Below are 13214 nucleotides of genomic sequence, written 5' to 3' on the forward strand. Positions count from 1 at the left end.
GGCTTTAATTAAAAAAAAAAAAGAAAAAGTAGGATTATTAGGCCATCATCCATGGATGCAGAAGGTTCCTATTTTTGCATTTATGATACAACATACTACTTTAAGTGCTCTGGAAATCCTAATGAGTGTGAATAGATATTTATTTTTATAGTATGAATATTTATGACTGGAAACTTACAGCATTACCAACTAGTGGGAGAAAGTGGACTATCTTTTTTTTTTTTTTTTTTTTTTCAACGTTTATTTATTTTTGGGACAGAGAGAGAGCATGAACGGGGGAGGGGCAGAGAGAGAGGGAGACACAGAATCAGAAACAGGCTCCAGGCTCCGAGCCATCAGCCCAGAGCCTGACGCGGGGCTCGAACTCACGGACCGCGAGATTATGACCTGGCTGAAGTCGGACGCTTAACCGACTGCGCCACCCAGGCGCCCCTAAAGTGGACTATCTTTTAAGCAAAGCTGCTGTTATTTCATAAAGAAAGTTACACATATCAGAAAAATATTTTGGCCCCAACTGAAATATGTGTATGTGTGGGTTTTTTTTTAATATTTCATCCCCTTTCCTCGGTATTTTGACAGAGATATTCAACTTCTTATTTAATTCCTTCACAGATAATCGACATCCCAATTATTTTCTTCTTTCTCCTCAAGAACTTCATTTTCTCAATCACGTTGCCCTTCTCCTATCTTTTCCCTTCTCTTACATGAGGTTTTCCACTAACATTTCATCTAAGCTCAAAACTCTTTTTGATTATTACCCTATGTTTTCCACCATTGCCTTCATACGCTTAACTCTAAAGAGTAGATTGAAAGAGTAGAAAGAGTAGATTGCCTCTTTAACACTCATTCATTGCACAGGCTGCTTACGGAAATGTGATGTCTGCCTGCCAGAAGGCTCCAGTGACCAGGGTCTCATGGTGTTTCTCTTTATTAACTTCTAAGGATCCATTTCAACCCCTGTCTTAGTAAAGTGTTTACAGTATGTGACACTATTCATTTATCACTCTTTTAAATAAAACATCAGTTATTGGTTGTATTCCTGATAACATACGTTATACAATTTATTTTAGAATGTTAATTCACAAAGTTATTCTTAATCACCTAGAATACAACCATGTGGGACTAATACAATTAATGTTCTTTTTTTTTTTTTTTTTTTTTTTTGCTTTCAGGTCTATTATTACTATAATTATCTATAGATATACTGATGTGCACTGCCTTTACACTCAGTGTTTTGAAATTATCATTAAGGGGACTTTGAAAGTTTACTTTCAAAAGTAACATTACTGGGGCACCTGGGTAGCCCAGTGGGTTGAGCGTCTGACTTCAGCTCAGGTCATGATCTTGCGGTCAGTGGCTTCAAGTCCCGCATCAGGTTCTGTGCTGACAGTTCCGATTCTGTCTCCCTCTCTCTCTGCCCCTCGCCCATTCATTCTCTCTCTCTCTCTCTCTCTCTCTCTCTCTCTCTCTCTCTCTCTCAAAAGTAAATAAACATTAACAAAGAAAAGGTAACATTATTGAGAGCAAGGGAAGCTGGCAGAGTAGGAGGATCCTGAGCTCACCACCTCCCACAGACACACCAAGGCAACAACTACATGTAACACAACTCATTCTGAAAATGACCTGAGAGCTGGCCTAACAGATCTTCCACAACTAGAGGCATAAAGAGAAGGCCCTCATGGAGAAGGGAAGAAGTGGCAGAGATACATCTGGGAACCAAACACCCAGTATAGTGACCCACAAGCACGAGGGATAACACGAGCTTAAAGGGGCCAGGCGATCAAGCCCTGCTTCAGGCACTACCACGGGGACCCGCACGAGGAGGATGAGACCTTACATTTTCTGGCTTTGAATATTGGTGGGTCTTTGCTCCAGGAGCTTTGAACGTTAGTGGGGCTTCACTCCTGGAGAGCCAGGAGGCGATAAGAAACCAAGTCCCCACTCTTAAAGGGCAAGCACACTGCATCATTAGGTCTGAGACCCAGAATAGAAGAGGCAGTTTTCAAACGAGGGTATACATGAAAATTTATGGACTAATTTTAGAACGCATGCCAGAAGAGCAGGGATGTGCAGGAGTTTCCTCACAAATGGAAGTATTGGCAGTTACCGTGTTTTCTTGCCCGCCTTCTGCTTAGCTGGCCACATGCTGCTGAGAGTTCATTCTGACACTTTCCATCTATCTGCCTATCCAGCTCTGATGCTCCCCTGTAGACCGGTACCATCCAATTTGTTTGCACTGGAAGGTGCTCCTGGAAAGTGGTTCCCGCCCTATCACACACAGGGGGGAGCCTCAGTTGGCACTAGTGTCCCCCGAGAGTGACTACCATATCGCCAAACCTAGCAGGCACCTAGCAGGGGCTAGAGCCCTGTAAAGTAAGGGATACCCTGTGCAGGGGAGGAGTTAGCCCCATGCACTAACACACCAACGTGTTGCTACCAGAGGACGTCTCAGCAAGCGGAATCAGGAGCAAGCACCACCCACCAGTGTGCCTGCCCCCGTCAGGGCACAGGCACAACAGGTGGGTGCTGGGAGCCCACACAGACAACACCCCTGGAGCACTTTTGTTATTGGCCATCACAAGAGGCCTTTTACATAAGGCACCAGGAGACAGAGCTGACCTACCTAATGCACAGTCACAAACACAGAGAGTCAGACAAAGCAATGAGATAAAGGAGTATGTTCTAAATGAAAGAATAAGACAGAAACACAGGCTAAATGGAGATCAACAACCTGCTTCATATAGCTTTCCAACTAATGGTCATAACCATTCTCACCAGTCCTGAGACAAGAATGGATGAACTCACTGAGAATATCAACAGAGATAGAAAAAAAAAAAAACAAAACAATAATTACTCAGAGCAGAAGCATACAATAAATGAAATGGAAAATACAGCAGAGGGAATCAACAGCAGATTACAGGATGCCAGATAATGAGTCAGCAATCTGGAAGACAGGGTAGTGGAAAGCAATTAAGGTGAAGAGAAAAGAAAAAAAAAAAAAGATTTAAAAACTGAAGATAGGGAAAAGTAAAAAATTAAAAATAAATAAAAAAATAAAAATGAAGATAGATTAAGCGACCTCTCCACCCACATCAAGCATAATACCATTCACACTGTGGAGATCCCCAAAGAAGATAGAGTGAAGGGGGCAGAAAACTGATTTGAAAGGAACTAGTAACTGAAGACTTCCCTAACCTGGAAAAGGAAGCAGACATCCAGGTCCAGGAAGCACAGAACACCCTCATAAAGACGAACCCTAGGAGGTTCACACCCAAACACATAATCATTTAAATGGCAAAAAGAAAAGGCAATAACTAGAACTAAAATAACTATGAAATGAAAATTGTTCACTAATGAGAACAAACAAACAATAAAGGTGGTGTATCATTTGCTTATAAACCTGGTACAAAGGTTAAAAGTAGTAAAATTACTCATATCTATAAAAATTAGTCAAGGGACACAAAAAATAAAAAGGTAAAGTGTGACATCATATACATAAACTGTGGAGGGAAGAATAAAAACTAAGTGCTTTTAGAATGCATTCAAACTTAAGCAATTATCAACTTAATGTAGGCTGTTCTATAATTAGGATATTATATATGAAATTCATGGTAAACAAACTGAAAACTTCAGTAGGGCACAAAAATAAAGGAAAGGAATCCAAGCATAATATTAAAGAAAGTCATCAAATCACAAAGGAGAAATCAAGAAGAAAGAGACAAGAAGAACTACAAATATAACAGTAAAACAATCAACAAAATGGCAGTAAGTATATACCTATCAGTAATTGTTTTAAATTTGTTTCGATGTTTTTTTTTTTAATTTTTTTTTAACGTTTATTATTGAGAGACAGAGAGACACAGAGCATGAGCAGGGTAGGGGCCGAGAGACGGAGAGACACAGAATCTGAAGTAGGCTCCAGGCTCCGAACTGTCAGCACAGAGCCCGATGCGGGGCTCGAACCCACGGACTGTGAGATCATGACCTGAGCCGAGGTCGGATGCTCAACCGACTGAGCCACCCAGGCGCCCCTCAATGTTTATTTTTGAGAGAGAGAGAGAGAGAGAGAGAACGAGCACGTGGGTGGGGGGGGGAGGGGTAGGAGAGAGACGGGGAGAAAGAGAATCCCAAGTAGGCTCCACACTGTCAGCTCGCAGCCTGATGCGGGGCTTGAACCCATGAACTGTGAGATCATGACCTAAGCTGATATCAACAGTCAGATGCTTAATCAACTGAGCCACCCAGGCACCCCTTGTTTTTAACTTACCAAAATTATTTTAAATTTAATGAGGAAGGATTTATAACATTACAATACTAAGTTTTTCAACTTTGAGATATATAGATATATATATGTTTCATTTTCTTCTTTTTTTGTTTTCAGTTTCTGCTAGTTTGTTTTTGGTATCATATTTATTTTTCCTTTTCTTTGGAATATGTGTAATGTACTTTTGCTATTGTGAAGAAATCTTTCAGTAAATGTCCAATGGGTTGTTACAATTTTAATAAAGCCTATGGAATGTCTGTATTTATAGTGTTTCTACTACATTAAACAATTAAAATTTTTAAGGTATTGATTCTCCAATTATATTGAAATAATATTTGAAATAATACACTTTTCCTCACTTTTATACCTCTGTAGCTGTTCAGGGCTTATTGCTTTCTGTACACCTTCTAAGGCAATATTAAATAGTAATATCATTAGCAGGTGTACTCAACTTATTACTGATATTAATGGAAATGCTGAGTTTAGAGTCATTGTATGTGAGGATGACTGGGATAAAGATCATTTGTCATGTTAAAGAAATAACCATTATTCCTAACATTAAAACTCTTAAAATAATCAACAATAATTCAAGTGTTTTTAAGTATTTATTAATAAAATGACTATAGTAATGTAACTAGTAATAAATTTATATTAAAATATCCTTGGGGCACCTGGGTGGCTCAGTTAGTTAAGTGTCTGACTTCGGCTCAGGACATGACATCACTTACAGTCATATAAGTTCAAGCCCCACATCGGGCTCTGTGCTGACAGCTCAGAGGCTGCTTCGGATTCTGTGTCTCCCTCTGTCTCTGCCTCTCTCTCTCTCTCTCTCTCTCTCTCTCTCTCTCTCTCTGTCTCAAAAATAAACAAACATTACAAAAAATAAAAAATTCTTAAACCAACATTGAATGAATAGGTTAAAATTTGCATCCTGGATTTCCACATACTCAAAGGAAATAGCGGCCCCTGTATATCTCTCAAGTATACCCTGAAAAGAAGGAAAAAAATATGAAGATCGTGCTTTCAGAATAACCTGAAGATACAGGATTCCTAAATATCAAAAATAATAATAATAATTAAAAAGAGGAAAAACACTACAGCCCAGAGCATGATCTTTTTATGTCACTTCTCTACCTCATGTGAGCCACAAGCCTTAAATGACGAAAAGCGGATCCTTTCAGAGCAAAAAGAGAAATCCCTAGCCAGATTAAATAGGAAATAAAAGAGAAGATACATATTAGTAACATCAGGGGTGCCTAAATGGCTCAGTACATTGAGCATCCAACTCTTGATTTCGGCTCAGGTCATGATCTCAGGGTCATTAAATCGGTACCTACATTGGGCTCCATGGCTGAGTGTGGAGCCTGTGTTAATATTCTCTTTCCTTCTCTCTCTGCCTCCCCCAACCCCACTTGCTCTCTCTTGGAAAAAAAAATGGTAATAACATCACTAGGGTTTCTGGTCATGGTCCTCACTATGCAAGAAGGGGAGAAAACTATGCATCAGGAGAAGGTAAGGGAGAAGCCTGTGGGGATGCGCTGATTTAGTATCAGTACCAAGTCACAGCTAAATCTCTTAGCTTTGGCCTTTGGAAGGGCCTAGAAGCAATGACAGCCCAGTATGAATGAGCCCACCTTGCACCGAGATCTCGGTTTCAAAACAAGTATTTCAAAGGCTGTTGCAGAGTTTTATCATTACTCACAAGCAGGTCACATAGAAAAAGAATAACATAACTGAGACAAGACTGTAACATATTATTTGGGTTAAGTCCAGAAATCAACTCACAGTCTTTAGTGTTTCCTCCACCAAGTGCTTAGTAGTAGATTCCCGACCACAGCCACTGATCCACTGTATTAGAGCTTAAAAAAAAAAAAAAAATCACAAAACTGTCTACAGTCAAATCTCTTATTCAAATTCCAAGATTTTGGAGTTGTAATTCAGTCCCAGAACGAATAAAAACCATATTGTTTGTAACTTCGGAATGAGACCGCACATGTTCTCTTGTTTTTAAAATGAACGTTCCTCTCGTTCATTTAGTCGATGAATGGTGATAAATTTACATGTATGTCATTTTGCCCTTGAATTTATCACTAGTGTGTATTTAAATTGGTTTTTCCTAGGAGGCAAGAACCATGTTAAATTGATCTATCTACGACTCAACACAACAGATAATTTAATGAATTTTGCCTTAATGATAATGATGGCTTAAAAACACTACAAAATTGGAAGTTTCCAGATTTGCCTCCTCTTACGTCTGATGGTCATTGCATTGATTGTGATGAACAGATGGTGTGTGGAGATTCATAAGCTATTTCACACAGAGATGATACTCTTTCGCAGCTTACCTCAGCCTCAAATATCACATAACCTTATGGTTTTTGTGGGGTTTTTTTGAATGATAAATATTGCCAGGCCTTCCAAAGAATGCTGCTAGCTTTTAAAAATCTTATCAACAAAATATAACAGCGATCAGGAACAAAATGTTAAAAGGATAACGGTCATATAAATTCCGGTGAGCATGTGTCCAAGTGTTGTTTGAGTCATTAACAATGAACCAACAGAATGACCATAAAGGTTTAAGAGGGCAAAAAAAAAAAAAAAGATATAAAATAATAAGTGAAAAAGTTTTGGAAAAACATAGCTTGGATTTTAAAAATGATTACTAAAATCATAACCTTGGGGATTATCTTCTCTGTAAAGACAGAAATCAATGACATCAACCTTGTCTGAAAAACAACTTGCCTGTTATCTATTTTCCTCGAGTTAATCTCTAACTTTACAGAATCTGGGTGCTGATTAGTAGTCAACAGTAAGTCTGGTAAGTCACATTCTCTTAGAAATTCAGATGACCTAGATTGATAATTCAGTGCTTTAGTATGACACTGAAGGAACAGAAAACCATTCCGTGCCTTGTTTCCAGGTTTTAGTTAACTTTAAATAAAATATTATATTTATTTTGAATATTAAATATAACATCAATAAATGATTGTGTAATACACAACCAACTGCTTCCCTAAGTTCTCCTAAAAGTAAACTATTTTCCAGGAGTTTAATTTAAACTACTATGCCAACCTGTATACTAACCAAAGAATGTTAGTTACCACTTTTTTGGGTTTGCTATGTAATCTTAGTCTAGTCAAAGAAGTCAAACAGTAAAACTGAAATTGAGCATACTATAAGGTACCATTAATGCTCATTCAGTAGTGTAACATATGATAGCTCTATGATAAGTATGAAGGTACCTCTAGGTTGTTTCCAATTTATTATCCTCAGAAGACTTGCTGAAAAATTAGAATTTATACTTGCTTCACACTTTAGAAAATACTCTAGACACGGTACTTTTGCAGTAAGTACAAATTCTCTGTAGCAGAATTTCTTAATTTTTACAATTAGTTTTCATCTTGAGAAAATAAATCTTCTCAAATTGCCTTTGATGGTTCTAAAATAGTATCCCCACACTAGTTTTTGGATACTGTTTGCACTTTTGTTCTGTTTTCCCGACCACATTTGAATGTCTATGGTTTTTCTCAATGATGTAAACTCATTTGTTATGATAGTAGCTTCGCGTATGGGTCACTGGCATGATTTGGTTCATTTATTTTCTTGATGGCTGAGATTCGTGTTTATGTTTCTTTGGAAAAAGAACACATGATTCCAAAAGTGTTACAAGGAGGAATGTGTTACATGTTCAGTTTAGGATACTAATCTTGAGTGAGTTCCTTTAAATTGCTGTCATAATAAATTGCCTGTTGCTTTCCAAAGCTAATCAGAGCTAAACAGTGCTCCTATTAAGCTCAATTTCCAGTTTCAGACATGTCGGGGCATTTGAAATGATGCATTGCTTTTCTGTTTAGTCAGGTAATTAAAAGATGCATTTATATCCATATGATATATTTAATAAATGAAGAAATAATATGTTTAAAGCCTTAAATTATTTTTCACCAGCTCAGAGAAAACGAAGAAGCTTTAGCGCAGGTTACTATTAGATTAACATTTTAATAATTTTTTTTTTAACGTTTATTTATTTTTGGGACAGAGAGAGACAGAGCATGAACGGGGGAGGGGCAGAGAGAGAGGGAGACAGAATCGGAAACAGGCTCCAGGCTCCGAGCCATCAGCCCAGAGCCTGACGTGGGGCTCGAACTCACGGACCGCGAGATCGTGACCTGGCTGGAGTCGGACGCTTAACCGACTGCGCCACCCAGGCGCCCCTAGATCAACATTTTAGTTAAAAGATCTCTATCTTAGTTATTATTAGCTTCGTTAGCCCAGCGCCATTTCATTCTTTTTTGGTGACCTACTAAAACTATTTCCAATCAAACATTTTTAAATGCACAGTTCCTGTTATAGACTCTAGCCAGAAATCCTTTTTAACACAACAGTGTTAATATGAAAATTTTCTGGAATCCCATCTACTCTGTTTTCAGCAATTGGGCTATTATTGTTGACTAACATTACAAAACCTTATATACATGAGTTGTATGCTTCCAAAGAATGTTTACAAGGCTGGAATTTAGGGCCACAAATAAATCTTTCATTATTTTTTTATATTAAAAATTTTTTTTAATGTTTATTTATTTTTGAGAGAGAGAGACAGAGAGAGAGAGAGAGAGAGAGAGCCTGAGCCGAGCAGGGGCAGAGAGAGAGGGAGACACAGAATCAGAGGCAGGGTCCAGGCTCCCAGCTGTCAGCAAAGAGCCTATGTGGGGCTCCACCTCATGAACTGTGAGATCATGACCTGAGCTGAAGTTGGACACTTAACCGAATGAGCCACCCAGGTGCCCCCATTATTATTAATGTCAGAAATAGCACACATGGCTTCTGAATCCGCCTTTCACCAAAGCCTGAAATTAACAATAGATGGAAAATATTTTAAAATTCAAACACTTGGAAACGTAAACACAGAAAATGCTAGAGGTGGGTGATCTAGTATATAAGCTACTACCGTACGTGTGACTGCATGTAAATCAATTAAAACGAAATAAAATGAAAAATTCCATTCCTCCGTTATACTAGCCACGTTTGAAGTATTCAGTAGGCACACGTGTCTACTACCTATATCATTACAGAGTGAAAGTACACAACATTCATCATTGCAGAATGTCTTACTGGTCCTGAGCTACAGCTGCCAGTATCAGCTTCTCTGTTCGACTGACTTTGATATGTGTTAACTTTTATTCCAATTTTATCTATACCAAGTCAGTGTTTGAACAGAGGCATGAACTATCTTTATAAGGTACAGATACTCATTTTTATCTGTTGAGAAACCTTATAATACAACCTTTTTGCATGTTTTTTTTTCCTGGCAGGAACTAAAAGGGATATATTAAAATTTGCCATAAATTGGCTTCCTGTTAATTCACACTTGCATTTTTAAGTCTTTCCTTAAATGTTATATTGCCAATTTATTTCATGCATAAAACCGGGAAGCTGTAATAGCTTCAGAATGACTTGTGACTTTCGTTGATCACCAAACTCATCTTTGTCCTATTTCTCTGTAGCCAGAAAAAACCAGGGGGCGCCTGGGTAGCTTGGTTAAGCTTCAGACTTTGGTTTAGGTCATGATCACGTAGCTCATGAGTTTGAGCCCCGCATCCGGCTCTAAGCTGATAGGCTGCTTCCGATTCTGTATCTCCCTTTCTGTCTGCCCTCCCCCACTCACACGCTGTCTCTTTGTCTGTCTCTCTCCAAAATAAATAAACATTAACATTTTTTAAATAAAATTAAAAAAAATCCACTATGAGTATCATGCTCCTCCTTAGCTGTGAACTATGTTATAAAGCAAAAAAAAAAAAAAAAAAAGGAAAAAAATTAGAAACAAGTTTTCATTTCCCTTTATTTCCTACTGTGACTTGGAAGTTAGAATCCAGTTTTTAATTCCGCTAATTTGTAGATAAATGTGTGCCTAATGTCACAAGCAACCATGCCAGCTTCAGATCTTTCTGCTTCCACACCTGTGCCAGTATTTAAATGAAATTGTGTAATTCAGTATTTCCCAAACCTGTACTGAGTTTCCTATTTGCTTTTTTTTGTTTTCAGCCTTCCTTCTCTCCAGAATTCCCACCTTACCATGTTCCACTGTTCCTATTATTCCAGGTAGTAATATTCCTAACAATCCTTGAGTCCTTCTTATTTAGGTAATTCATTGATTTATTCTCCATCTAGTCCATAAGCTTCTTGAAAGTAGAAATTTGTAAGTTACTGGTCTATGTTATTATCATGGAACTAAGTATATATTAGGTGTTTAATACACATTCGGGAGATTTAAGTGACTATTATCAAAGTGTCAGTCTACAATGAAAGACAGCCATTACCTTTCAAAACAGGAAACTTACAGAAAAGTAGCAGAATGGTAAATGTTTTACTCAACAAAAACTTCAAACAGAGTAATATACAAGGAATACATGGAAAAATGTAAGTTTCCATATCTGGTAATTAACCTCAAGCTGATAAATGTTCTCCTTTTGCCATACTTGCTCCAGATCTTTTCTTTTGAAATAAACCATACAGATCTAGTTGGACTGCCCTTTACAAACTTCCCCAGTCCCATTTCCCTCTGTCCTTCCCCTTCAAGAGCTACTGTCCTGGATTTGGTATGTCTCCTCATTTGTGTTTTAACTTTGGTAGTATTATGTTTTTAAGATGCACTATTATACCCAAAACTCTTTTAGAGGTGCCTTGTGCATATATGCATACAATCATCTATGTTAATTCTCTTCAAGATTTTAGTTTTAAACGAATGGCTTTGCTTACTGTTTAGAACCCTGGAGCATCAAAGAGTATTTCTTAAACAAGCAGATAATTATTTTTGCTGTATTTTGTTTCTGAACTCTTTTAAGATTAAGTTAAAGGGAAAAACTGTATTCCTTTGTGAGGAATTTTTTTTTTAATTCCTTTTCACTAGCTTCCCAGATAAATAAACAGTGGCTGCCAATTTCACTTTCAGGATAATTGATCCAAATTATCTAGGCCAAAGCTCTTTGAAAAATGCAAACGGCAGTCAATCCTTAGAAATATAATTGATTAAAGGTCTAAAAGGGTGCATGTTGATTTAAAAGCCATATATTTGACCAGACCTGGATTGCACCCTTTAAGGATGCACAGAGTATCCCTTTAGAAAACTCATGACTGTATCAGTGCATGTGGAGGGCATTTACCTAGAGTCTTTGAATGGCAGACACTGAGTTAGGTGTTGGTGATGGAATAAGACAATTCAAACACTTGTGAGAGGTACCTGTCCTTGTGTAATTACATCTAGAAGAATCTTTCACAAACTATAAATCTTTATTGGATTTGTGAGAAAAAAAAATCGATGAAACCTGAAATAACTGAAGAATGTATATTGGGAGGGAGTGATTTGCACAACTTATGGCAAAAAGAGTGTTTCTGGCAATGGAACACCCTAAATGGAGTGGTTGCTGAGTATTGGAAGTAAGTATGGATTTGAACAAAAAGGGGGAAGATACTGAAATCCAGTGTGAATTCTGTGTGGTTTCTTTGTTACTGCCTGAGTTTGATGATTCCTTTTTTTCTGGCCATGGCCCTGATAAGCAATACTGATGAATTCTTGATACATTTATAACCTCTTTCACATTTTGAGAAAGAGACTTGAGAAACTATGGGGGTGTTCTAGTGTCAGCTGACAAAACTTAGCTGAATCAAAACTAGGTGGAAATAGTCTTTTAGGCATAGGTTTCTTACAACCATTTCACCAGATGTGTTAGAAGAACATTCACAAATTTATCAGGAAGAGAAATGAGGCGTAGAGAAATAAAGTGGTTCAGTTCTCAGCAAGCAAACAGCGCTTCAGGGACAGTGTTGAAGAGAATCCTAAGGTTGGAAGAAACATTCAGAGGTCATCAATTGCTGTTCTCATTTGTCTGCTAAATGCATTATTCAGCGCCCGCCACACGAGAAATTTCTATGTCCTTTCTCACTAACCTATCAAGAGTTTACAAGCCCACATTAGTTAACTCTACCAGAAACTGCTCCTGCCTGACCAACCCGCTTAACCAGAGTGCACAGCAGTCCAACAGACAAGTTTCTTAGTAATTTCCGTTGCCTGCACAGAAACACACAGTACTGCTCATTTTCTTTATTTCCAATATAAATTTTAAAGCCATGTTCACTACAAAGTTAGGAGGCTTTAGTAATATCTCTGTTTTAGACTTGAAGCGGTGAACTAAGATATAGCAAAGTTAATGTACATAGGATTTGTATGTTACGTGCTTAGTTTCTGTTCAGTTTGCTGTGTCCATGTATCCACCATGATCCATGGCAGGTGAGTTGGTGAGGAAAATAAATGCCATCCCAGTGGGAGTCACTGACCTTTACTGTGTTGTTCCACTCCGGATTTTTCTATTAGCATATCTCCACTCCTAAAGCCCACCTACATTTCACTCCCCATTATGGGGAAAAGATGCTGCTGCTATGCATTTAAGGAAACTTTAAGAACCAAACTTTACCAAGTAGAAAAACATTGTTCATCTTGATGCATTTCTGTTCGATCAAGTTTTAAGCATAATGGCAGCATGATATTTTTACATGTTGTTGAAGTGAATAATTCATTGAGGAATCTGGAAAGGAAACACTTCTAGAATCACCCACTAAAGAGAGGACTTGTTCAACTGAGTATCAAAAAATAGGCTTAAGATTTCCTCTGTGAGTTTTCCGCCAATAAACATAAGCTTAATGACACTAAAGATACGAAATCGGAAAAAGAGATTGACTTATATGCACATTTTGATTATACTTTGATCATCACTACTTTGCACAAAGGTCAGCTAGATGCCATTTTTTTTTCACCTCCAAAGTAACATCACTCCAGCAACGTCCCCCTGTCTGGTGCTGGCATTTTCTTTTGCTACTGAATCATTGCACAAATAGACTCCCGCCCCTAGCTACCTCAGTTGCAGAGAGCTGCCTTACCCAAGCACGTGTCTCTCCTTGT

At 38.0% G+C, this 13214-nt stretch overlaps 1 long non-coding RNA gene across 3 annotated transcripts in view; it reads right to left on the minus strand.

Moving 5' to 3' along the window:
- The window catches only part of LOC111560532, a 142549-nt gene that overhangs the window by 35036 nt on the left and 94299 nt on the right, over positions 1-13214 (minus strand). Inside the window, exon 1 of one of the 3 annotated variants that reach the window (XR_006598074.1) lies at positions 6050-6125. The exons of the other annotated variants lie outside the window; for them this stretch is intronic. This is a non-coding gene — a long non-coding RNA (uncharacterized LOC111560532). Of the gene's footprint in view, positions 1-6049; positions 6126-13214 lie in introns of those variants that run through there. 3 annotated transcript variants of the gene reach the window in all.

The sequence above is a fragment of the Felis catus genome, chromosome A1 (assembly GCF_018350175.1).
Source record: "Felis catus isolate Fca126 chromosome A1, F.catus_Fca126_mat1.0, whole genome shotgun sequence".
Classification (NCBI taxonomy): Eukaryota; Metazoa; Chordata; class Mammalia; order Carnivora; family Felidae; genus Felis; species Felis catus.